The sequence below is a fragment of the Megascapheus bottae genome, chromosome 2, assembly GCF_031878675.1.
Source record: "Megascapheus bottae isolate mThoBot1 chromosome 2, mThoBot2.hap1, whole genome shotgun sequence".
Lineage (NCBI taxonomy): Eukaryota > Metazoa > Chordata > Mammalia > Rodentia > Geomyidae > Megascapheus > Megascapheus bottae.
In genome coordinates this window covers 39521361-39543717 of record NC_143510.1, presented here as the reverse complement: position 1 = coordinate 39543717, position 22357 = coordinate 39521361, and the positions used below count along the sequence as shown (strand labels likewise).

Sequence of the window (22357 nt, the reverse complement as noted above, 5' to 3'; positions counted from 1 at the left end):
TAACAATATTCAAGAAGCAATGTACTCACTACCTTAGGAATGTAACTGTAACCTCTCTATATATCACCCTGACAATAAAATTTTAAAAAATGAAAGAAAAGAAAAGTGGAATTCTGAGGAGAAGACAACAATATCCAAATTTACCATTTTATCCTCAAGGTTCTTTCCTTAGAGGTTAGCCATTCTGGTTTTTGATGTAATATTGCCAGGTACATGTTATACTTATCAAATGAGGTCAGAATGGCTTAGCAAGTGTCAGTATATATGATTCAGAGAGCCACACACAAGGTCTGTGAATGCCTGAATCTAAACTTGTTACAAGTGGAAGAGAAAATTGAAGTCATAAAGATAATGATCGATAGATGTGCCACCATTCTAATTAAGAGCCACCAGAGACTGTCAGAGGTTTGCAAACAGAATTGACGACTTGAAACATAACCTTGGATAAGATATTATCAGGTTTGAGTTACACAGGGACTAAAATATCCTTTTCCCAATGGGAAGTATGGGGGAGGGAAGAGGTTTGATCACATTCAACAGGATACATGACTTCTCATGTAAACTAAGACCATCGTACCTATACAGAACAGAGACTGGTGTACAGGCATAAATGTAAGTATTCGAAATAAGTTTCCTTGGAACCAAGTATTTTTTCCATTTAAAACATTCATCATTTGATGTGATTATAAACCTATTACTAATAAATTGATGTGATGTTAAATGATCCTCTTCTCATAAGAAAAAGTGAAAGATTACTTTAGAGATAGTTGTATTTCTCCATGTTAGGAAAAGCATTAAAAAATTCAGATTTATGTTTTGAATCAAGCATGAAGTGAGTTGGGGCTGTCTTTGCTATTGTATGAGTACCTTTAAAAGAAAGGGTATGCAAGTGCATATCATCATTAGCATTCTTAGCAATTCACTGTTCACAGTTATAGCACTTAAATTTACTTTAACTTTTTTTTAATGTTACTTTACAGTTCAGGTACTATGTAAGTTGACAAGTTCTTTGTGGAATGCAGAACAGAAAATTATAAGCTTATGGCTTTCTTAATGGAAAGTATCATTTAAATGTCAATTCTATGATATAACATTCCTTCTCTTAATAGTTTGGTTTCTTATCAATAGGATTTATACTAAATATATTTCAAATCAAATTAGAGGGAAGGTTTGAAACCATTTTTTTCCTTCTAGATCACTCCACCTATTGTAAGATCGGATGCTTTTAGGTTAATGTTATTTAATTTAAAGTTGAAATATACGACTTGTGTTAGGAGAGTTACTGAAACATATTCTCAAAATAATTGCAAAATTAAAGACTTTTAGAGCTAACATATCTTCTAATTTAAAGCTTTCACTTTCTATCCCAAATCACTTATTTTTTCCACATCTGCTATAATTTTGTTCCCCCCAGCAGAGGGTGCAAAATATTAAACCTTGGAAGGTCTGAATAAATTTGCAATACAATCAAAGTAATTTGCAAATTCTAAGATTTAAAAACAAAATCTTAACTGTGCATGGAGTCAGACTTGATTATAAAAGAAGACTGATAAAATATCATTGCAAGGCTAAAGAGAGGATCCTGATTGTTACTAATCATTGAAAAGTCAACTTTGCTAGAGAGATTGCAAAATCAGGGTCATGGCAAGGACATTTAGTAAATACAGAACAGCAGTACTGGCGTATATGTAAGAATGTGTGGTTTACATTTCCATGTAGTGAAATGTCAATTCAGGAGACATTCATATTAGATTTAAAAGTAGAACTGTCCCTAGATATCTTGGACACAAACTATAAGCATTCTAGAGCTGCATGGATTGAATCAAATTATCCAGCTCTAGGAGGGATATTTCTTTCACACTTTTCGTAACCTCATACAGTGCCTTTATAATAGGATATATGTCTATGCTGATTTTTCTGTTTTCTTCTTAAGTCAGTCTTGCCTACTCATTGACCTTAAATATAACCAGGCTTGCTTTTCTTTTCCTCCCTTCTTTTCTTCCTTCCTTCTTTCCTTCCTCCCTCCCTTATTTGTGCACATGAATAGAACACAATCCTTTCCCCTAAGGAATGTTGACATTATCGAAGGGTGAAAATACGCACAATAACACTTTATAGCTGACCCACAGGATATTAAGTTATAAATCAGGTAGATTAAGATGATTACCATTAATAATAATAGAAAAGTCATATAGACAACTCCAATGGAAGGCAAAAGATGAAGTTTGGAACTTGCCATCAGGGTTTAGAAGAAGGACAGGCTCAATAAAAGGAGAGATGATTTCAAAGGTGGTTTCGAGCAGAGGGGTAAAAAATTGCTTCCATTTATTCAGATTTTGAGGATGTTCAAATTTTCCCATTCCAACAACAGTTTGTAGGAGTTCTGGAGTACTTTTAATATTTCATTTTACTCAACTAATGCAAATGACACAACCAAGAAGAACAGTAAGTATCTGTAAAAATTTACAACATATTGGCAATCATATTAAAATACTAATTTGGAATGTTGTCTTAAGAAGGTGAAACAATAAGCTGGGTGCAGTGGCTCACGCCTGAATCTTAGCTACTCAGGAGACTGAGATCTGAGAATCATGGCTCAAAGCCAGCCCAGGCACTAAAGAATGTGAGACTCCTATCTCCAATTATATACTAAAAAATGTGAAGTGGGGCTGTGGCTCCAGATGTATAGGGGTAGTCTTGAGCAGAAAAGCTAAGGAACAATGCTCAGGCCCAGATTTCAAGCCCCACACCCCACACGTAAAAAAGAAAAAAAATAAAGATGAAGCACCAATAAATACTCCTACTAATCCCTCCTGGATTTGTGTTGGTTTGAAAGATTGTTTGAAAAATGGTAGGCAAATAGGCAAGGAATAGGATAAGAGCTCATATGCATTGGAATTTTCATGATGGAATCATAAATGAATTTTGGACACTCTCACCTTAAAGTCTGGGTCATCACTCATATCAGTGTATGCAGTGACATTTTATTAACTGAAATATCAACATTAAAAGAATAAACTATTCCTGCATTAGAGGAAATGACTGTTCATTTAGGGCTTACATTGCTTGGTGATTGATGAGGGAATTTACAAAGGATCAGCAACAGAAGCAACAATACACACTATGATGATGAAAGGTCTTCTACTCAACTATGTAGCAAGAAAGGTAGAAAAAAAAACTACCCTGTATCTACCTCTCAATGAACAAGCATTATCTATATGACTAAATAACTCCAGAATGTATGATTACACATAGCAGAGAGGCCAGAACCACTAAAATTTAGGGAACAAATGTTGAAGACTTATCTCTGACAGAGGTCAAACTTTGGCAACTGAGACCTGATTTTTTTTTCCAGTTGCAGAGTCTGAATCCAGGGCCTGGACACTGTCCCTGAGGCTCTGTGCTCAAGGCTACTTCTCTAACACTTGAGCCACAAATGTTTCCAATTTGTGAGTGGTTAATTGGAGAAAAGTCTCATGGGGACTGCTCTGACTGGGCTGGCTTTCAACCGAGATCCTCAGGTATCAGCTTCGTGAGTAGCTAAAATTATGGGTGTATACCATCAGCACGCCCTTGATACTTGACTTTAAGACTAGATTTTTGACTATAAACTGGTGAAAAGTTTTCCTGAAAATAGATAGTTATCTGCAGTTATCTAAAGAAGGAACCTATAGCTCCCAATTCCATGAACCAAACTCATTGCTTCAACCAGGCCCAGAAACATGCATATTTTAAAAAAAATCAAGGGCCTTATGATTTCTTATAGGTATCAAGTAGGAGGCAAGACAAGAATGAAAGCTATGGTTTCTGAGGGAAGCCTAACTTTAATGCTATGATCATAGTTTAGGCATACCTGACTCCATGAATCCTTCCAAGAGTGGGGAAATGACACATAATTGTCAGCCATAACATCATTACCCATTGACTTCAGACTAGCTCAAGCGTGTAATCCAGGCTAGACCAATGAATGTCTGGGATAGCCCTGCAGAGCTTCTGCTGAAAGTGTTGGAATAAAGAACTGTCCTGCTCTGATAGACTGTGTAAGCCTGGAGCTGGAACACCTTGGATAATGAATTCAGTAATTCAGTGCAAAGGATAGAAAATTCATGGAAGAAGAGAGTGCCTGGTGCTAAGATGATTTTGCACCTGGACTTTTCATTTTGATGGCAAAGACATTTTTTTTCTTTTGAGTATCTATTGTTTGGCATCAAAAGCCAACAGAGTATTTAATGAGAAGGACTAGAGTCAAAAGTTAAGGAATTCGTATTTAATTTAGAACTCTGTTGAAAGTTTCTTGAATTTATTGAGTAAAATTTGGAAGCAGTAACAGACTGGTTATAGATCAATTATAATTACTTCAAAACAAGAGAAAAGCAATGACATTATGAGTGGGACATAAGAGTGTTAAATAGTGAGATGAAAAAAATGTTTCTAGACATATGCTGGATATCTATTAAAAATGCATAGCTACACCCTGCATACACCCAGATCATGTAGCAGGTAAAGTATGTGAATTAGGTTAGGGTGTCATATGACCAGAGGCACCCTTGTTGTAGTCCATATCAGTAAAATAATTTTTTAATTGTATGGCTTTCCAAACAGAGAGCTGATCACACGACACAGATTTGCATAGACAACAGTGTTTTCCAAATATCTAATTTCCAAAACATTGCAACAGATGCAGGGGGTTGGAGGCTTTGACAATTCTATTTAGCACGCAGCAAATGGAAAAATAAAGAACAGACACATTTTCAAACCCCGCTCTCATGGATTTAATGTCCAGAATACTTCCTGACTCATCGTAGCCCATATGCCTCTACCCACATTATGTTTGAAGCCCAAATATTTTATTCTCAAATCGAAGGTAGCTGAACCAAGTGGCTTTCCAGTTCCAAGATAGAATGTTCAACCACAAGCTTGAAACCATTTTAAAAAAGTCACCTACTGTTTTCCCATGAGTCCCATAAGCAAACAGATGTGCTATCACACAGAAATGCCAGCATCTTATTGCTGTCTGTGGGTTTTGAACACATGGCTTCCAAGTAGAAGGAAACAATTGTGGTATACAGGAAAAAATAGGTCTGTAAATGAAGTATGTCTATTTAAATCTGTATTTAATTTGGGGAGGGATGAGAAAGTATATGATCCACGAAATAAATCGAAACATTCTATATCAAAAATAAAAAAGTTCTCAAAATGCCACTCTTACTTTGTATTTTATAGACACATTTCCTTTAGTTTGCTTTTGGAAGTAGGGTTTTGTATTTTCAATGATGGGTCTCAGTCAATGATGAGGTTTGCTATGACTATTCATTATTTGTTACAGCTAACTCTCTGGTGAGGTGTGAATATTTATGAAGGCTCTTCTTTTTTGATTGGCTCTAATCCTCATAGCCTCATTAAGAATAAGGTTTACACTAGATTTGCACTCTTGGTAAGCAGGGTAGCATACCAAATACAGGGTAGAGTTGGTGTATTTTCAATAAAGGTAGCGTTTGGGAGTTTTAAAATCTGAAAGAGTCTGTATAACCCACAGGCTACATTCTTGTAACGTATGCAAGTTTTGAGATTCTGCCATTCCTAGCTCAAAAGTTAATGATCTAAACTTTAAATGCAAGAACCCTCTAAAAAGGAGTGGAGGGGAAAAGTAGATCAACATTGGGAACGAGATAGATTTACTCTCGAAGGATTTGTCACTGAGTAACAAAGATATCTATTTAAGAGTCTTATCACTTTTCAAACATGTAGTATAGACATTCTTCTTTAAGAATAGCAAATTACTACACTGATAAAAAAAAAGCTAAGAACATATAAGAATGTTCACACGGGGGGGGGGCACGTTCGGGGGAGGGTGTTTGTGAAGTTATATTTTTCTTCCTAATGTGTACTAGCCTACAGTTCATTAGTCTTTGCACATGTAGAATATAGATCAAGAACAGTTAGCCAGGATCCAGTGGCTAATGCCTGTAATTCTAGCTACACAGAAAGGTGATAGTTGAGCATTGTGGTTCAAAGCCAGCCTGGGCAGGAATAGCTGACATTCTTATCTCCAGTGAACCACCCAAAAGGCTGGAAGTAGAGTTGTAACTCTAGTGGTAGAACATTAGCCTTGTCCACAAAAGTTCAGATAACACCCACACCCTGAGTTCAAGCTCAAAGCCAGACACAGGCACAGGCATAGACACATGCACACAAAGAGCAGTTATGAATAGCTAATGTGTAGCATGGCTTAAAGAGCACTACAAAGGGAAAATTTGAAAATATACTCTGGGGTACCATGTTGTCCCTATTTCATATACCTGAAAGATTGACATTTACTGAATAAAATTTTGATAGCATAGCACAAAAATCAAAGTATTCTTAACTACAAAATTCAAGCTTTAATCTTTAGCTATCATCTCCAACTTTATAAATACTTTATAAATCTAGGACTTCCAATGATAGTAGAAAAGCAGAGATAAATTTGAAAGTTGGAATTAAAGACTGGTTTTGCTTGGGGTGGTGGGCCTATATGACAGCGTGGCTTGCCTTGGGCACAGCAGCACACACTCAGAAGGGCTGAGAACACAGTGTAATGAATGCTATAATGTGACTGACAGGACACTCTTAGTCATTTGATCTTAGAGTGTGTATTTCATATGTAGTCAATGTGCCTGAGCATAGGTTTATTCATGCAGCACTTATACCCAGTATGCCTTACTGAATTAACCATAGAGTGTGTGTTCAAGGGCCCTTGAACAGAGATTTTGGTGTATTGGCTCTATATGTATGGGAATTCAGCAGGACCTCCACTGACCGCCACATAAGCTGGTTATGGTTATGTCCATAACTGAGAAAGCAAGGTACTGGAAGGCCTGAAAGATCACACTTCAACTGGAAGTGGAATTTTGTTTCACTTGCAGAATGTGAATGATGACATTAAGGAAAAACTCTAATGATCAAGGAATCCTATTATATCCAATTCTATTTGAACTCCTTCACTATTGATATGAAAATTATGATACAGAAAGGCAATGAAAGGGAGGAAACCTAAAGTTCCTTTTCCTTTTAGTCATTCTTTTTTCATATATTTTTTATTGTAATTAATAGAAGGGTTACATGATGTTTGCCAGATAGATGGTGCATTAATTCCCATACATTGATACCCTTTCACATGTCTTGGTCCTCATTTCCCTCCCCCCCACTCCTACCCCTCATCTTGTTTTTCCCCATTCCCTATCCAATTTCAAATAACCAAATACAAATATATCCGATATATCAGGTAACAAAGTGAGATACTGTAACCAAGGGACAGCAAAAGAGATGAGAGATAACATAGTATATTAAGAACAACAATCATTATATGGCTTATGTTTCTATATCCTAGAGATCCTTTCATTCCGTGTCCTACTATATGGCCTTTTGTATCAAGATTTTGCTCAATTGCAAATCTCTGCTAGGAGAGCCCAAGGTTTCTACTGATTATGACGAATGAGGGAAACCATTGAGCCTAAGTTCCTTTGAGTCTGGCTTACTTCACTTAATATGATCTTTTCTAAGTCTTTCCATTTCCTAACAAATGGGGCAATGTCATTCTTTCTGACAGCAGCATAGAATTCCATTGTGTACAAATACCACATCTTGTCAATCCACTTATCAACTGAGGGACATCTAGGTTGGTTCCATATCTTTGCTATGGTAAATAGTGCTGCAATGAACATTGTGCTGGTGGATTTAGTATGTCCTTGTTTCTGGATGATTAGGTAAATGCCAAGTAGTGGAATTGCTGGGGAGCTCTGTGTTTAGTCTTTTGAGGAATTGCCATACGGCTTTCCATAGTGGTTGAATGAGTTTGCACTCCCACCAACAGTGTAGTAGTGATCCCTCCTGGCCATATCCCCTCCAGCATCTGTTGTAATTAGTTTTCTTGATCCTGGCCATTCTAACTGGAGTGAGGTGGAATCTTAGAGTTGTTTTCATTTGCATTTCTTTTATGACCAGAGATGTTGAGCATTTCTTCATGTGTCTATAGGCCCTTTTTGTTTCTTCTTCAGAGAAGACTCTCTTTAAGTGTTTGGCCCACTTTTTAATGGGATGGTTGTTACTTTGGAGATTCTTTTGGATTGATTCACTTTTTTGAGCTGTTGATATATTTTAGATCTGAGGCCTTTGTCTGTTGTATGGTTGGTGAAGATCTTCTCCCACTCTGTAGGCTTCCTAATTAGTAAGAAGAGAGAATTGGTGCATGGAAGATTAGGTAGTCTGAATTAGCTTTGGCAAATTTTTCCACTTTTCTCAAAAGAATAAAATACTAATGTGAATAGAAACTACAAAATGTAATTGTGAGTTGAGTGCTGGTGGCTTATGCCTATAACTGTAACTACTCAGGCAGGCTGAGATCTGAGGATTGTGGATAAAAGCTAGCCTGGACAGAAAAGTCCATGTGACACTTATCTCCAATAAACAACTCAGAAATTGGAAATGGGGCTGTGGCTCAAGTAGGGAAGTGCTAGCCTTGAGTAAAAAGAGGCTCAGGGATAGTGCCCAAGCTTTGAGTTCAAGCTACAGGGCTGCCCAGAAAAAAATTATATATATATAATATTAATATGTAATATATTATATATGTGTGTGTAACTTGGATAGCTGCAGAGCTGAAAAGAAAAAATATGTATATAACTTGGATATTTCTACATATGAATTAAATACTCTTATATTTAAATTGTTACTGTATAACATAAAGATGGAAGGAAAATTCACAATTATTTACTTAGTACAACAAGAACAAAAAAAATCACATCAATTGTAGAGGCAAGGAAATCCATGTTAAAAAGCAAATCTTTATATACATTTTCCCCTACTTTTTGGACAAGGAATCCTACATTTTCATTTTGCAGTAGAAACTACAAATTATGTAGTCATCCACTACTGAGTATAGAATATGCTGGCTGTTAATGGGGAAGAGATCCTTCCATTTTAGTCATTTAAGTAACATTATCCTAGCCCTCCATCTTCCTTTTATTATTCTCAGGATCCAAAGAACATTAAAACCAATAACAGCCTCAAAGAAATGTGCACAGTCTAGGACTCTCCTAGCAGAGGATTACAATAGGGCAAAACCTAGATTCACTAGTTCATATAGGATGAGACTGAAAGGATCTCTAGGAAATGGAAACAAGAGCTTTATCTTGTGTGATTTTGTTGTTCTTAATGTACTATGTTACTTTTTTTCTCTTTCATTGCACTTTGGTTACTCTTATATTGTTACTATATATACTGTGTTACCTTGTATATATGTTTGATTATTTGAAATAGGAAAGGGAAGGGGGGAAAACAAGATGATTGGGAGGGGTTGGGGAAGGGAAATGGAGAAGAAACATGAGAAAGGGTATCAATGTGTGAGAAGTAATGCACCTACTATCTGGCAAATATAACTGTAACCCCTCTATACATTACAATAAAAAATGTGCTCAGAACCATAATAGGAAGATGCTAACAGTGCTTATTTCAGGGAAATAAGTCTTTGTTAAGAATATTTACAAGCATAGGGCCGGGAGTTTGGCCTAGTGGTTGAGTGCTTGCCTAGCATGCACAAAGACCCAGGTTCGATTCCTCGGTACCACATACATAGAAAAAAAGCCAGAAGTGGTGCTGAGGCTCAAGTGGTAGAGCTCTAGCCTTGAGAAAGTCCAAGGACAGTGCTCAGGCTCTGAGCTCAAGCCCTGGACTGGCAAAAAAAAGAATATTTACAAGCTTTCTCTCCATCAACATTGTTCCCATCCAAGCATCTCCTATTCCTTCATATTAAGGTGTTTCTATTTTGTGTTTTCACAGATCAACCAACATCTCCACCTGCTTGTATACCTGAGTCGCATACCTGAGTTGAGAACTGTAGTGTCTGCCAGCCAACGGCTCAGACAGACACAGGTCATCTTAAGAGTTCATGTTTGCATGTATGGCAATCCGCTTCTGAGCTCTGCCCACATTCAGTCAAGCATTCTAGTATCATGTTATTAATTGGAGCCATATTTATGCTTCTTTATTTGTTCATCAAAAAGGGTAAACTGGAAGGCTGGCCTTCATTCTCGACATTTTAAGGTTTTTTTGCACTTAAATCCAGGTCATGCGTATGCATGTTCTTTCATGCGCCTATCCTCTCATTTCTGGCACTTTCTGGAAGTCCTTTGAGTTGATTCTTAGGTGATCCATGCCACCTCAAGTTTAACAGTCATATGGGCCTCTTTACTGTGGGTTTGTATCTGTGTTGTTACAGTGTCTGTCTTCCTCGCTTCTGTCTGTGATAAATTATAACTCTTTTTATAAGGACACCATGGTTGGCTTAGGAGTTACTGTAATCAAGTAAGATTTCACCATAATTATCTCTGAAAGACCCTGTTTCCAAACAAAAGCCCCCTCACAGTTAATGGGGGTTAAGGCTTTAACATGTCTTTGGGGTAACAATTCCGTCCAGCAGTAAATTATTCTCAATTCTAGATGTCCACTGAAATCCAGTGGACAGTTTGAAAAAAAATGATATTGGTGCCTGAGCATTGCCCCTTGAGATTATAAACTAATCATGGTGAGGCAAAGTCAGGGGTACAGATTTTTTTTCTTCTCATATATTTTTTATTGTAATTAATAAAAGGGTTACATTATGTCCCCAAATCGATCTGAGATGTAGTGGAAAAAAATCTCATATCCTCTAGTCCAGGAGATTGTATTTAGTATTCACAAAAAGATATTTTAACATCACAAAGTGTGTGCTCGAATGAGTGAAAAAAAATCTTCTTTCATCATTTTGACCGGAATGGGAAGGAAAAAGAAAATGTCAAAAGCCAGTGATTTAATGAATAGCATGTAATCAAAAAGAATTTTAGAAAGCTAACCACTTGTGGTAAGCTCCGTCACAGGGCATTTTCATGTGCACAACATGCCGCCCCACAGAAGAGGTGCAAAGGTGGCCGTTAGAATCTTCTTTGTAGGCAACAAAGGCTTCATTGAACATTGGTGAGTTATACCTCAGCCTAGGAATGACTCCTTTCCCAGGATGCTGCTCAGTTATTAGCAAATAGTAAAAATGGGTCTTTTCACGTGTAGAGCTCAAGTGGCCATGGTGAGAAGTTCCACAATTCTGACACAATTTATTACTTTGGGCTCTTTCTATACCCATGGCACACATAGTTCAGGCTGCATTAAGTTAATAAAGAAAAAGCATTTGAATGGAAATACACACTGGCTAAAATGCCAACACTTCCTGTATTTCTTTAATAATACAAAATGCTTAGTGGACATGGATAAATGTCCATAAATGTTGTTCAAAATAGTATTTGTATAAGGCCTCATGAATAGGATTCTGAAGAGCCTAGAGGAAAATGGCAATGAACATAAATACTTTTTACTTGTTTGTTTTAGAGACTTCTGGTATATACTCTGCCACATACTCTGTCATGTGCCACTGTTTTGCTACAGGTTGCAAAACATTGGAGCCCATTAATTAATATACCAAAACCACTAAAACAGATTTTCTCAGACGTGTGTTAGTGTAAGGGGCATAAAATTATGACCAGTGTAAGGGGCATAAAACTGTGACCCCTTTAAGAGATGAATTCTCCATTTCTTTCTGCCTCTGCCACAAGAAGATAAAGAAGACAGTCATGTATAAGCCAAAACAAGAATGCTTGTTAGATGTCACCAGAATGCAACCTAATCTTGGACTTTTGGCCAAGTTCTAGTTCAAATATCAGAGACTGGACAGGTGCAGTGACTCACCTCTGTAATCCTAGATCTCAGGATGCTGAGATCTGAGGATCATGGTTCAAAGCCAGTCCAGGCACTAAAAAGTACATGAGAATCTTATCTCCAATTAACCACCAGAAAACAGGATGTGAAGCTGTGGCTTGATGGGGTAGGGCGGTAGCCTTGAGCTGAGAGATCAGGGACAAGGCCCAGGCCCAGTATTCAAGCCCCACAACCAACAAAGAAACCTACCAACCAAACAACAACAACAAAAAACAGACGCTGCTTACATAAATGGTGGCATAAGCCACCCTGTCTCTTGTACTTGATTTTAGTAATTCAAGAGGACTAAGACACATATTTTTTCCTCTTCTCTTTTCTATTTCTTTCTTCCTTTTTTTCTTTTCTTTTTGTGGAAGTTATAAAACTCAAGGTTTTCTGCATGCTAAATGCCTCCCCCGCATTTTAACTAGATTATGGTTATATCGAATTTTGAGCATGGCTGGACAAAATGGTTGGTAAAATCCACTTAAAGTCACAGCAATATACACCCTATATAAGAGGATACTTAGATCTCTGGTTATTCCACGAAATGTAAGTCAGTTTCATGCTGGGAGCTCTGATTGTGGCCACAAACAGAACAAGCCCCAATCTTCATCAAACTTGCAGTCTAGCAAAGTTCACAAGTAGACGTAGTTGAGAATGTCAAGAGAATAACAGTAATGCTGTTATAGACAGGAAATTCAACAAAGGTCCTTGGAGATGAACAGTCAGAATTAGAACCTTTCTTTTTTACCAGAAAAGAGGAGATCTTACCTGAAGAAATTTAATGGTCAATCAGATACTTCAGTGAAGTTTCATGGAAAGATCTTTGCTGTTCTTATTGTAGCCCATACATTACTGATTCTCTTTAGTCTTATTCCAAACAAACAGATAACACACACCATACCACCTAGTGTATCAGTAGAGATAATATGACAATCCTGTTAGTGCCACAACTTAACTATAATAATATCCAGGCACAAATGAGAAATTTAAAATAGTAACAAAATAATGCTTGTAGGACTTATCTTTCCAGCCATGCAAATGAAAATCTACAATTCTTGTAGATCCAGATACCTTTAAGTTTTGCTTGGCTTGGCTACATTCCCATGGATACTTTTTGCCTAAGAGTTTCCCTCTGTGTGCTTAGTAGATATTTTTCTTCATTTCCTTTTGTTGTATACCAAACAATCAGACAAATAACTGGTAGAGACTGTCTGTGGCCTGAAACAGATTCTATCATCCTATAATGGGAAGATGATCTCACACTTTAAACGCCTTTGAGAGTAAAGGTGCCATATAAAGAGGAAGTTATTATTCTTAGTTATAATGTCCTAAAAAAAGGATTTGTCATCTAAATCGCTGCACAAACTTAACTGCAGAATTGCTTATAATGCTACAATCAGCTGAGGCCAAATTCAATAAAAACTCCATCCGGCATTCACACTGAGAAGACCCACATGTGCCTTTAATTTTTTTTAAATTTCCTGGGCTTTCGGCCCAGAAATTGAATGGAAATTTTATTTAAACCTGCTCTTGTGTATCAACTTTTGGTAAATATCAGGTTTTCAGTTGACGCACATTATGCTTTATATATTTAGGGCCAGAGGAGGGAATCTACAACAATGCGTCTCTCTGTGTGTACATGAATTTATATATATATATTTTTACCTATTCTGATTGGGCCACCTGGTCTTACGTTTCATGGTCATTATTACTCCTACATATTTTAGGATGCCTCTGCCTCCTTCTTCTGCTACAACCACACAATTCAACATTCAGTTGAATCCTTTTCCAGAAGTAATCAGCTTTCCTCTGCACAGGCACTGTAATCCGAGTTGGAAATGAACTAATTATTTGGAGAGGGCTATGTGGGTTTAGAGTTTAGATTTCTGTCTAATTTAAAGGAACTTCTCTCCTGTCTTTTGTCTTGTCATTTTTCTGCTTGGGGCCAGCCCCTTCCCCCCTTGATAAAAAATGTTCTTTCCCTCCTCATTAGTCAGAATATGTATGTGGATATTAGAAGGAAAGTGCACCATGAAGCACTTACTTGAAAGATTCATGAAAGAGGTACACCTGTGATGGATAGGGCTCAGCAGTAATTGCACCTGGTAGGTGAAAGCATAAGCATCGTTTGCATGTAAAGTCCTCTCAGCTCCTTCTAGAAAACACCAGTTCTACCCAATAAAGCATTTTGTCACACTCAAGGGGGTTTTTGCCAACCTGTTCCCAGATTGCAAGCAAAGGGATTATTTACAGTAACCAATAACAACAGAAACGACCATAAACAACAACCTTTCCATACCTGTCCTATTTTTTTTCCTTTTGCTAAGTAGAGAGACCTTAAGGAGTACATATTTACTGCAGTTTAATTCTGAAGGGGAAACACACATTGTTTTTATTTATAGCGTGATGCTTTATCTCTGCCTCCTCTATTCCCTTTAAAACATAAATAACTCAAAATTTTCATTTTAATCTAGTCAATACTCTCAAAAGGATGAGAAGTTTTCTGATACAGCAGCCAACATCAGAAGAACTTTACCAGTACATTCCAGAACATGCTCATGGGATGAGAAAGCATTCACCCATGAAGACAACTTTCCTTTCCTTCTTCCCTCCCTGTTCTTTCCTCCACTTTTGCTTCCCCATTTCTCACTTTTCTCCCTTTCCTCCTCTTCCTTCCTCCTCTTCTTTCCTCCATTCCCTCTCCCTCCTCCCTCGTTCTCCATCCTTTCCTTCCTTCTCCTGGGGATTGGGATCATATCAAGTGCTCTACCTCTTGAACTATGTCCTCAATCTCACTGAGTCCAATGCCTTGTGCCAAGGAAGGGTTGGGGGCTTCCATGCCAATTCCATAGTAGGAAGCAGTCCTTAACATCAGGTTCTCACCATCCGTCTTTTAAACTCCTTTCGACTTTCCCTAGAAGTTCATATTCCATTTCGAATCATAGAGGACTGCACACTTATTACTTGGGGAAGTTGAACAAGATGAGAAACAGCAATCAAAACAGCCATTTCCTAGGAAAGCTTTTCCATCTGGTTTACCAAAAATGATGCCCTTGATGGTTGCACAAGGATGGCTGCTTTGTTGATTACTGTGGAAACTGGGAAAGAAGACAAAGTATCCTGCCAGCCTACTTACCCAACACAAACAGGTATTTAACATGAAGAGAAAACAAAAAAGGCAAAAAAAAATTAAAACATACCAAAGAATTAACAAAACATGAAGTCTCCTTGGGAATTATTGTCAACAGCCCCTGGACATGCTTCTAGAAATTGCAAATGCATACATACATAGGTATATGTGTGTATAAGTACAAAACTGTACATACCTCTCTGCACTGCCTTCTCTCCTCTTAGCTATATATCTCCTGATGGCATTTATGCCAGGGCCATCAGATACTCATCCTCCCTATACTGGCCGCTTTCTAGTCTGTGATAGGCTTCTCTCTATTTGTAATTAGTCACTGGACAGGTGTTTTCCAATTGTTTTCAGTTAATGTGGCAGCGTTTGCCCAGGTTCTACCTAGTGGTTCAGCTCAAAGGGGTTATGTTGAAGGATGCTCAGGTTCAGATTCTCCAATTCTCTTCCCTTCCCTCCATTATCTACGGATCTAGACAAATAAAAGGGTAACAGCTAATTCACAAGGGTCCTTGTTTTTTTTTTTTTTTTTTTTAACAACAACCAATTGGGATTGTCCTTATCACTAACACCTGGACCCCGAGGTAAAGTAACTTCCTTATCAAAATCAGGGAATAGCAAATGTATACATTCATCAACGGTATTAGCTGTGAAATAACGAGGACAGCTGGGGATCACAAGCATTCATGTCCACAGCGCGCTCCTCCAGGCGCAAGCCAGTGCAACCTTCCCTCCTTAGCCACTGCTGACCAGGGAGTGAGCTCAGCTGCAGAAGGATTTCCCCCGCCCCGAAGAGGAATTCCTGCCCTGAATCTCCGGCGTGCGGCACGAGGCCACCCAGCGGCCACACGCGGGCCGCCGCCCACCTCCGCGTCCCCCGTGGAGACCGGGCGCTCGCGGGCGCACGCGGACGGGCGCTGGACAGCGGCGAGGTCCCTCCTGGCGAGGGGCTGGGCGGTGCCGTCAAAAAAAAAAAAAACACGCGAGGCGAGGGTTCTCATTGGCTGCTCCGCCGCGCGTCCCCGCCCCTTTCGAGTTTTCATTGGTTGTTCCGCCGCGCGTCCCCGCCCCTCTCGGGTCTCCATTGGCTGTTCCGCCACGCGTCCCCGCCCCCTTTCCCACCGGTGTCTGCTCAAGCCTTCTCCTCCGCCCTGGTGGTGGCGCGGAAGCCTGAGCCTGTACAGAGCAGCCGGCAGCAGCCGCACAGCCTGGCGCGCGGTGGTGGTGGCGGCGGGCGGGCGGGCGCCGCGGGCTCCAGCGAGCACGGCACGAACGGGGGCGCTGCGGTGGCTGGCGCGGGCGCGCACGGCGGCGCCCCCCCCCCCACCCGGGCCCGGACCATTGGCTACGGCGAGCGGGAGCCCTGCGAGCAGCGACGGGGACCAGGTGAGTCGGGGCCGGGGTTGGGGCGAGGGGAGGAGGGGGGACAGGACGGACGGTCCGCGCTCCACGCGCCGCCGCGGCCGCTGGCGCAAGCCACCTGCTTGGGAAACTTTACGCATTGGTTGTTTTTTTTTTATTTTTTTATTTTTTTTAGGGTTCCTCAGCCCCAAAGTTTGTTTGCTGCAAAATGCACGTGACGGGCGGGGAGGAGAGGACGTTGCTCCCCATCCCGGCACCCCCGAGGCTATCGGGGGAGATTATTTTACCGCCCTTCTCCTCCCCCTCCCCCGGGGATGCGTCGCCTCTCCTTCCCCCTCCTTCCCCCTCCTGGGCGGCACCTGCCGCTTTGGAAAGGCTGGGTAGGTTCCCAGGGCTGGCCCGGAGCACAGCGGATTCGACCAGTGAAAGTTGAAAAAAACATTTAAAAAAATAATAATACAAAGTTGCAAAGCGTGGATGTGGCTCCGCAGGAAAGCCTTCTTCTCCCGGCCTCTCCCGCCCCCAGGAAGCCAAGCTGCTGGGTATTTTTTTGTTGTTGTGGTGGTGGTGGTGGTGGTTTGGTGTGGTGTGTGTGTTTCTGTCAGCAGTCAAGTTTCCCAAGCTGCGATGTCTTTCATTCCACTCACAAATCTGCAGCCCCGAGTGGAATACCCCACTTGCATTTCTTTCGTCCACCTGTCTCCTCCCCTGCTCTAGAGTTCAGATGCCTGGAGTTTGAACCTGGTGGGTGTGAGGGGGGGCGGTTGGGGGAGTCTGATAAAGTTAAGGAAGCAGGTAACGCTGCCCCAACACAGAAAAAATAAAAATAAATCAAGAAGTGTCTACCCGGGCACACTCCACAGGACAGCACCATCCGGACCATCCAGATGTGTGTGTGTGTGTGTGGTGTACTCTGCTTATGGCAAAGCTCCTGAAGGCTCCAAAATCTGCATCTCCTTATTGATTAAACAGGAGGAGTTGTGCTCCTCCGAGGAGGAATGATTTAATAACAATCAGTGCTCTCTGGTGAGGACAGCAAACCTCCCTTTTCGAGCCACGGGTGGGGGTGGGGGGAGCAGGAGGAAAGATAGAGCTCTGGGAAAGAGGATGACAAGCTACCAACCCCAACTCTAGCTATGGGGAAACTGCTGTGAGCTGTGTGACAGGTAGGAGGGAGGTCAGTCACTCCCTCTGCTATGATGAGTAGATAAGTCCTAAAATAATTTTAATGAGATTAAGCAAGAACAACAACAAAAAGGGGGGGGAGAGAAAAGACTGTATGTGCTGTGGTTTCTACCCCCACAGAGATGAGTATCACGCTTGCTGAAAAAGAATACTGATCTGTAAATAGATTAAACCAAGGAATTAATCAGAACAATGAGTCAGAGAGCTTCAGAGATGGAAAGGAGGGCCAGTTGCTATCGAAAGAGCTATTATATCTCAATCTCAAGTCAGATGCAGGACTTTGGCTTTGCTAGCTATGTTTACCAACCACAACCTGACTTTGGCTGCAGTAAACTGGCATCTTAGTTGGTGATATCTTACTTAACCCTTAACCCGGCACAGCATCAGGGAGCGAGTTGCTTGCAAGTTAATACTCATTTATGCAACATTTGCTAGATGCGGATTACGGTGGGACAGGCTCTTGTAAATGTTCATGGGAGACCTGTCTTGCTCAGTGCAAAGGTGTTTGCATGCAAATGTGTGGCTGCAGGATGTTTTGAATGATTGCTTGAAATCAGCTTAGAGTTAACATGTGGTTTGAAGACCCCCTCAAAGGAATCAGATTGGCCAAGGAAATGTAAAAAATGGCTGCATGCATTTTATTACTTAAATGTTGAATCTCCTATTGAACGATGGGATCACAGAGACAGTAAGCAGCCAGTTGATTTGCCCGGGAATAGATTTAGGCTGCCTGTGACAATAACATTTGGGTTCTGTCCTCTTTGCTGTTTCGAAGTCATCCTGAAGATATGAATATGTTAGAAAAATTCATTTCCCCAGAGGGACTCTTAACTTTTTAAAAACCCTTCACCACGCTATTGAATGGCCCAAATGTTTCTTAGAACAGCACCAAAACATATAATCGGACCAAAGTTCTGAGCAGTTTTCAGTGGAGACAAGATTAGCCTGCAGACAACAAGCTGTAGCCCTTCAGTGGCTGATTTATGTTCAATTTTATCACTGTCACATTTCATATATGCCTAGTTATTACAAACTAATAGCCTCTTCGCTCTGCTAGCAAAATATGTGCTGTTCCCTTTAATAAGAGCTCAACTTTTCCTCATTCATTCAGGACACATCTTCTAGCTTTGTTTTCACTGCATAATTTAAGTGTCCAACTTGAAGTTCTCATTAACTTCTAATATGTTTTGTGCTGGAGAAGTATAGAGATATAATTGCCCCTTTCAAACTGCCAGATCTCTATATCACTGTCTTGGGCCATGCCACAAACAGAGAAGCTCTGGCTGCCTTAGCGTTCTGTGATTTCCACTCACCATTTAGTAAGTGTACAGTGTTAATTTTCTGCAGTAGGAGACATACACATTGGGAGAGGAATTATTGAGGCTATGCTTGCTTGCTCATCATGTGTAATTCAGCCATCACCAGTAGTCTACCTTGAAGCTTTCTTATCTTGGCACTTGCCTGTTTCATTGGAAATGACCATACTGAGTGTGCTTGCCCAGTTATTATTATTTTAATTTATTCATGTATGTGTGTGTGTGATATTCTAGTCACTCAGTGCTGATAAGAGTATTTCCTTTCATATGCTTGATTATAGTGCATTGAATACCAATCATCTTGCAGAGATGTTTGAGAATAAATAGAGTAGGGCTCAGCAGGATAGTTTCAGATAAGAATTTTGTTCTCAGTCAGAGGGCCAATTTATATTTAAAAATTTGGTAAAGAATCATAGGTGCTAAGTAGTTTGGGGTTTGTAGTGGCCTCAGTCCTCTCCCCTCCCCTTCCCTAGCTCCTTAATACAGTACAACATTTCTTTGGGAAATTTGCCACAGGAGATAGTCATTCTCTGGCTGAAATTTTGGATAGCAAGTTTCAATCCATAGTACATTTTTATTTTCCTACTTTTATGTACATGTTATAAAGAAGAAATAATGGTTTGTAATAGAAGTGCTGGCAAAACTTTATGGCATTTCAAACATCTCTGCTACTTGGAATGTAAATATTTGTAGAATCTTTACTGTGCAAAAAGCTGCCTTGCAAAAGGAGAGGGGAAAATAACTATTTTATTAAGTAGGATAAGATAATTCAGAAGGCATGCATATTCCTTATTACAGACATATTGGCATTTAAGAAATAAATTACCTATGCTACAGCAAGTTTACTGCATTCTCCTTGATGCTGGTGCAACTGAGATTGTAAATTTTTCATGTCCTAAAACAAAACTGTTTTGTCCCATTTGTTTTCTAAGTCTCTTGACTTTGATTGCCTTTCAGATGTTAAAACATAACCTCAAACCTCCTTTGATTATATTACTGAATAAATGAGCCTGTGAGCTTATTATTTTAATAGTTTAAAGCATTCTTGGTGCTGTTGTGATACTTCAGATAGTCTTTATTTTAGGGAACTAGAACAGGTCAGATCTCTAGTGTCCTTTTGATCTAACTCTAAAATATATTTTCCCCAAGACTCCCCACCTACAGCATACTATTTCGCGTCACAGACTGCTCTCTTGGGACTACTGACATGCCTTCCCTGGCCTTTCTGTCATCTTGTACTAGATCCTTCTGCACTGTGGCAACACATTTTTAAGTTTATATCTATATTCCTAACAGTGATTTCATTTGCACCATGTTCAGGTAGCTTTCTGTTGCTCATAGAATAGGATAAAAACTATGATTCTTCCTGTGCTATGCTGGGAGTACGTTATGAGTAGATAGATACCCATCTCTTCAGTTTGCTGTTAATCATGGCGTTCCTCATACTGTACCTAGCCCATGCTGGAATTTGGCGAACTCATGAGCACTAAGATGTTTGGGGTGCTGAGTTCTCAACATGTGCCTTATTGCCTGTGTGATCAGAGGTCCTATCAAGAAAGTGATATTCAGCATACATCGGCACTGACCTTCAGCGGGCCCTGCGTGTCTCACTGGTGGCCACAATCTCTTCGTTCTCCTGAGCATCTTGGTATGTCAAACTGATTGTGGCCCAAGTAGAATTCATTGTTTTCCTCACAGATTGGTTTCGATGCAGGAATCTCATAATCTCCTTGGCTTCATGGTGGGCATCAGAGCAGGTATACCTAGTTGTCTGTGGTTTCACTTTCTGCCTGACCTTGTGATCATCCCTGCTCTCCTTTGGGAGTTTAGGTTTCAAAGCACTTTTCTCCCTTTATACTTCTTTGAATGCAGCTGATTAACAAAATGACCTTCTCTCCTTAGGTATGATGATCTATGGCCAGAGCACTTAGGCCATGCAACACTCCTCTGTGTCCCCCCCGCCCACTGTGTTAAAGATGGACATGTCACTAGCACAGCTTGTCTCCATGTGGTTCCTTTTTATAACTCTATCCACAAAGTGTTCTAACTTAAGTATTTTATTAAACTGTCTTAAAAGTTAATACCAACCCTTGGGGCATCTTGCTTTGTGTGTGTCTAGAAGGCTCAGGGCTTCTTCTCTGTTCCACTATCCTACTTCCCATCTCAAACCATCTCCACCCTTCTATTCACTGTGGTTTCTTTCTAGTAAGTTCTTGATTTCTAGCCATACCATTGGCATCTGGGTAGTGCCACACAGCCACTATTTGAGGATCCTTCCGAACCACGTCTACTCAGCTGTCTGCTCATAGCCATTAAAAAAATGTCTTTATAGGAAGAATGGATCAAAATTTTACAAAAAAATTGTTGAATGTCTGCCTTTTCTAATATTCTGGGATCACACACATATTAGGTGTCTGATGAATGTCTATGTAATAAAAGAAAACCTAATCTCTTTCATTTAAATGAAATTCTACTGTAATTATGTTGGGGCCTTTTATATTATAACCTACAGTCATTTTAGAGTGTAACCAAAAGATTCTGTTTATTTTTGCATGGTTTCTGGGTAACAGATTAAAAACTGATAACAGATGATTGTCTTTATATATCTGAATTTTGAAAATTAAGTTCTCTGGTAGGCTGCATGTATAAGGCATGCCTGGAATCCTAGCTTCTTAGGAGATCAAAGTAGGAAGACTGAGGTCAGAGAGTAGCCCAAGGGAAAGTATGAGATGCTATGTTAAAATGAAATAATCCCCCCAAAACAACAACAACAATAATAATAAAAATCTAAAAAGGAAAGGCATTGGGATGTAGCTCAAATGGCAGGGTATTTTTCTAGCAAATTGCAAGGCCCTAAATTCAATCTCTAGTATTGAAAATACAAAAAGCATCTCAAGCTAAAGGCTATGATTTCTGAGGGCTATTTGATATAGCAATCTTATTTCAGTACAAAGAACTAATTTGGAGGTTTCAAAATTCATTATTTTATTACAGCAAAACATCAGCCTCTGCAATAAACAAGTAAATGACTGCATCACAACAAATCAAAAACACATTTTCCTAAACTAGAAATAATTACTTATAAATGAGTGAAAACTTTGTGGGCTTTAAGCAGTCTTAATCTCATCAGTTAAGGAGAAAATCCCTTCATCATTCTGAAATACTATTATTTATTTCCCAACTTATTATCTTTGTACAAACATATTCTAGGGTTTCACTGAATTAATAGATATATTTTTTTGGCACAAGTAGAACTTACTGAATCATCTATGGGGTGAGGCTTGTTGACCTGAATTAAAAAAAAAACCAATAATTATAGACAGGAAATTGCAAATATAGGTCAATGAGTTCTCTAGATTTTTCAGTTGGCTTTTCCTGTGGTGAGTTGTAGTGTCATATTAGAACCTGGAAATTGACCAGACGGTATTGCTTTTTCCCAGACTACAACATTATTCAATTTCCATCCATTTTAATGATGATCTTGTATAGAGCCATTCTATTGCATGCGCAGATTGACATAGGTATAGTTTTGATTTGAAAGACAGCTTCCTTTTAAAGAACCATTTCCACATTAGGATGCATGGATCTAATTCCTTTT

The 22357-nt window shown here is 39.6% G+C and overlaps 1 protein-coding gene and 1 long non-coding RNA gene across 4 annotated transcripts in view; both read left to right on the top strand.

Annotated features, from left to right (window-relative positions):
* Nucleotides 1–9993, top strand: part of LOC150066696 (uncharacterized) — a 74145-nt gene extending 64152 nt beyond the window's left edge. For both annotated transcript variants that reach the window (XR_016539265.1, XR_016539266.1), the window contains one exon: nt 9811–9993. This is a non-coding gene — a long non-coding RNA (uncharacterized LOC150066696). The remainder of the gene's footprint in view (nt 1–9810) is intronic.
* A 6200-nt stretch (nt 9994–16193) lies between these two features.
* Nucleotides 16194–22357, top strand: part of Cntn3 (contactin 3) — a 259601-nt gene continuing 253437 nt past the window's right edge. For both annotated transcript variants that reach the window (XM_090324132.1, XM_090324126.1), the window contains exon 1: nt 16194–16282. The gene's annotated coding sequence lies outside the window, so the exon portion shown is untranslated. The remainder of the gene's footprint in view (nt 16283–22357) is intronic.